Source organism: Ailuropoda melanoleuca, chromosome 13 (genome assembly GCF_002007445.2).
Source record: "Ailuropoda melanoleuca isolate Jingjing chromosome 13, ASM200744v2, whole genome shotgun sequence".
Taxonomy (NCBI): domain Eukaryota; kingdom Metazoa; phylum Chordata; class Mammalia; order Carnivora; family Ursidae; genus Ailuropoda; species Ailuropoda melanoleuca.
Window position 1 is genome coordinate 52,670,157 of NC_048230.1, and position 5,620 is coordinate 52,675,776.

Consider the following 5,620-nt stretch of genomic DNA (forward strand, 5'->3'; position numbering starts at 1 on the left):
CAGTCAAAACTAGAGGCTCTGACGGCCAGGGTCACCGAGGCAGAGGAACGCGTTAGCGAATTGGAGGATGGGTTAGTAGAAGAAAAAACGAAAATAGAAGCTGGTCTTAAAAAAATCCACGCCCACGAATGTAGATTACGGGAGATTACTGACTCTATGAAACGATCCAATGTCAGAATCATCGGCATCCCTGAAGGGGTGGAGAAAAACAGAGGTCTAGAAGAGATATTTGAACAAATTGTAGCTGAAAACTTCCCTAATCTAGCAAGGGAAACAAGCATTCGTGTCCAAGAGGCAGAGAGGACCCCATCCAAGCTCAACCAGGACAAACCTACGCCACGGCATGTCATAGTGCAATTCGCAAATATTAGATCCAAGGATACAGTATTGAAAGCGGCCAGGGCAAAGAAATTTCTCACGTACCAAGGCAAAGGTATCAGGATTACGTCAGACCTGTCTACAGAGACCTGGAATGAGAGAAAGGCTTGGGGGGGCATTTTTAAAGCTCTTTCAGAGAAAAACATGCAGCCAAGGATCCTTTATCCAGCAAAGCTGTCATTCAGAATTGATGGAGAAATAAAGACGTTCCAAAATCGCCAATCATTAACCAATTTCGTAACCACGAAACCAGCCCTACAGGAGATATTAAGGGGGGCTCTATAAAGGTAAAAAGGCCCCAAGAGTGATACAGAGCAGCAAGTCACAACCGATACAAAGACTTTAAAGAGAAATGGCATCATTAAAATCATATCTGTCAATAATCTCTATCAATCTAAATGGCTTAAACTCTCCCATAAAACGCCACAGGGTTGCAGATTGGATAAAAAGACATGACCCATCCATTTGCTGTCTACAAGAGACTCATTTTGAACCCAAAGATGCATTCAGACTTAGAGTAAGGGGATGGAGTACCATCTTCCACGCAAATGGACCTCAAAAGAAAGCTGGAGTAGCAATTCTCATATCAGATAGACTGGATTTTAAACTAGAGGCCATAGAGAGAGATACAGAAGGGCACTATATTATTCTTAAAGGAAGTATTCAACAAGTGGATATGACAATTATTAATATATATGCCCCCAACAGGGGAGCAGCAAGATACACAAGCCAACTCTTAACCAAAATAAAGAGACATATAGATAAGAACACAGTAATAGTAGGGGACCTCAACACCCCACTATCAGAAATAGACAGAACACCCTGGCAAAAACTAAGCAAAGAATCAAAGGCTTTGAATGCCATACTCGACGAGTTGGACCTCATAGATATATATAGAACACTACACCCCAGAACCAAAGAATACTCATTCTATTCAAATGCCCATGGAACATTCTCAAGAATAGATCATGCTCTGGGACACAAAACAGGTCTCAGCCAATACCAAAAGATTGAAATTATCCCCTGCATATTCTCAGACCACAACGCTCTGAAATTGGAACTCAACCACAAGGAAAAACCTGGAAGAAACTCAAACACTTGGAGGCTAAGAACCATCCTGCTCAAGAATGACTCGATAAACCAGGAAATCAAAAAACAAATTAAACAATTTATGGAGACCAACGAGAATGAATACACAACGGTCCAAAACCTATGGGATACTGCAAAGGCAGTCCTAAGGGGGAAATACATAGCCATCCAAGCCTCACTCAAAAGAATAGAAAAATCTAAAATGCAGTTTCTATATTCTCACCTCAAGAAACTGGAACAGCAACAGAGGGACAGGCCTAACCCACTGACAAGGAAGGAGTTGACCAAGATTAGAGCAGAAATCAATGAATTAGAGACCAGAACCACAGTAGAGCAGATCAACAGGACTAGAAGCTGGTTCTTTGAGAGAATCCATAAAATTGATAGACCACTGGCAAAACTTGTCCAAAAACAAAGAGAAAGGACTGAGATTATTAAAATTATGACTGAAAAGGGAGAGGTCACGACCAGCACCATTGAAATTGCAAGGATTATTAGAAACTTTTATCAACAGCTATATGCCAAAAAACTAAACAATCTGGAAGAGATGGAGGCCTTCCTGGAAACCTATAAACTACCAAGACTGAAACAGGAAGAAATAGATTTCTTAAATAGGCCAATTAACTATGAAGAAATTGAGTCAGTGATAAACAACCTTCCAAATAATAAAACTCCAGGCCCAGACGGTTTTCCTGGGGAATTCTACCAAACATTCAAAGAAGAAATAATACCTATTCTCCTAAAGCTATTTCAAAAAATAGAAACAGAAGGAAAGCTACCAAACTCATTCTATGAGGCTAATATTACCTTGATCCCCAAACCAGGCAAAGACCCCCTCAAAAAGGAGAATTACAGACCGATTTCTCTAATGAATATGGATGCCAAAATCCTCAACAAGATCCTTGCTAATAGAATCCAACAGTACATTAAAAGGATTATCCATCATGACCAAGTGGGATTCATACCTGGGATGCAAGCATGGTTCAACACTCGCAAATCAATCAATGTGATACATCATATCAACAAGAAAAGACTCAAGAACCATATGATCCTCTCAATTGATGCAGAAAAAGCATTTGACAAAATACAGCATCCTTTCCTGATTAAAACCCTTCAGAGTGTAGGAATAGAGGGTACATTTCTCAATCTCATAAAAGCCATCTATGAAAAGCCTACTGCAAGCATTATTCTCAATGGGGAAAAGCTGGAAGCCTTTCCCTTAAGATCAGGAACACGACAAGGATGCCCACTCTCGCCACTATTATTCAACATAGTACTAGAAGTCCTTGCAACAGCAATCAGAAGACAAAAAGGGATCAAAGGTATCCAAATCGGCAAAGAAGAAGTCAAACTGTCTCTCTTTGCAGATGACATGATACTCTATATGGAAAACCCAAAGGAATCCACTCCCAAACTATTAGAAGTTATAGAACAATTCAGTAAGGTGGCAGGATACAAAATCAATGCCCAGAAATCAGTTGCATTTCTATACACGAATAACGAGACTGAAGAAAGAGAAATTAGGGAATCCATCCCATTTACAATAACACCAAAAACCATGCGTTACCTTGGAATTAACTTAACCAGAGACGTAAAGGACCTATATGCTAGAAACTATAGATCACTTTTGAAAGATATTGAGGAAGACATAAAAAGATGGAAAAATATTCCATGCTCATGGATTGGAAGAATTAACATAGTTAAAATGTCCATACTACCCAGAGCAATCTACACTTTCAATGCTATCCCGATCAAAATACCGAGGACATTTTTCAAAGAACTGGAACAAATAGTCCTTAAATTTGTATGGAACCAGAAAAGGCCCCGAATCTCCAAGGAACTGTTGAAAAGGAAAAACAAAGCTGGGGGCATCACAATGCCGGATTTCGAGCTGTACTACAAAGCTGTGATCACAAAGACAGCATGGTACTGGCACAAAAACAGACACATCGACCAATGGAACAGAATAGAGAACCCAGAAATGGACCCTCGGCTCTTTGGGCAACTAATCTTTGATAAAGCAGGAAAAAACATCCGGTGGAAAAAAGACAGTCTCTTCAATAAATGGTGCTGGGAAAATTGGACAGCTACATGCAAAAGAATGAAACTTGACCACTCTCTCACACCATACACAAAAATAAACTCCAAATGGATGAAAGACCTCAATGTGAGACAGGAATCCATCAAAATTCTAGAGGAGAACATAGGCAACAACTTCTATGACATCGGCCAGAGCAACCTTTTTCACGACACATCTCCAAAGGCAAGAGAAATAAAAGATAAAATGAACTTATGGGACTTTATCAGGATAAAGAGCTTCTGCACAGCCAAGGAAACAGTCAAAAAAACTAAGAGACAGCCCACGGAATGGGAGAATATATTTGCAAAGGACACCACAGATAAAGGACTGGTATCCAAGATCTACAAAGAACTTCTCAAACTCAATACACGAGAAACAAATAAACAAATCATAAAATGGGCAGAAGATATGAACAGACACTTTTCCAATGAAGACATACAAATGGCTAACAGACACATGAAAAAATGTTCAAAATCATTAGCCATCAGGGAAATTCAAATCAAAACCACACTGAGATACCACCTTACGCCAGTTAGAATGGCAAAGATAGACAAGGCAAGAAACAACAATTGTTGGAGAGGATGTGGAGAAAGGGGATCCCTCCTACATTGTTGGTGGGAATGCAAGTTGGTACAGCCACTCTGGAAAACAGTGTGGAGGTCCCTTAAAAAGTTAAAAATTGAACTACCCTATGACCCAGCCATTGCACTACTGGGTGTTTACCCCAAAGATACAGACGTAGTAAAGAGAAGGGCCATATGCACCCCAATGTTCATAGCTGCATTGTCCACAATAGCCAAATCATGGAAGGAGCCGAGATGCCCTTCAACAGATGACTGGATTAAGAAGCTGTGGTCCATATATACAATGGAATATTACTCAGCTATCAGAAAGAACGAATTCTCAACATTTGCTGCAACATGGACGGCACTGGAGGAGATAATGCTAAGTGAAATAAGTCAAGCAGAGAAAGACAATTATCATATGATTTCTCTCATCTATGGAACATAAGAACTAGGAGGATCGGTAGGGGAAGAAAGGGATAAAGAAAAGGGGGGTAATCAGAGGGGGGAATGAAACATGAGAGACTATGGACTGTGAGAGGCAAACTGAGGACTTCAGAGGGGAGGGGGTGGGGGAAGGGGATAGCCTGGTGATGGGTAGTAGGGAGGGCACGTATTGCATGGTGCACTGGGTGTTATACGCAACTAATGAAGCATCAAACTTTGCATCGGAATCTGGGGATGTACTGTATGGTGATTAACACAATATAATAAAATAAAATTAAAAAAAAAATATTTCTTTCTGCTCTCGCCCACCGAGGTGGAAAATTGATTCACCTGCTCTGCCAAAGCTCATTGTGTCCGTTCTCCATAATCCACTGGCGATCTTAATTGATGCGGCACTGACTGTCTCTGGTTGGACACATAATCACAACCTTAGTTCTATTAAGTATTTTCTGCTGTAGGAGGATGAGGAAAACAATCTACGGGTCTTACATTGAAGAAATTCATTAAATTATCTCTCCAACCTGCCCTCAAACCAATCCCGTGGTTTATTAATTTTGTAAACCTAGATGTCATTCATTAAAGGTAGGACATTCAGGTATTAAATTCCACTGATCATACAGGATGGGATAGTTTAAAAAGAAGCCGGATTACCTTTTCAAGGAATTTATATTCAGAATTTGCAATGAATATTTGCATCCTGCCTCCTCAGCATCTATTTCCCCCCTTTTTGCCAGCCCTCTACAGATTTTTAAGGGCATCTTCCTGCTTTCCATTCTCAGCATACATGATCAATCCTAGAAGTGAACCAAAGAGCCAGACAACTTGTCCTGAGAACACTCAGATTTGGGCATGTTATCTAAGCCCGGTCAAGTCAAGTGCACGGTGGGGCTTTCCCTAGAAACATGAGGGAGAAAGGGCTCACTTTTCTTCCCTGGATTTGACTTTGGAAGGATTTAGCCTCAGGTTGTCCTAGCAACCACACTGCAAATAGAAAAGAAAGGTTGTCTGGGAATGGAATCAAGAAAGGATGCGGAGTTGAGTGATGAAGAAAGAGAAGCAAGTA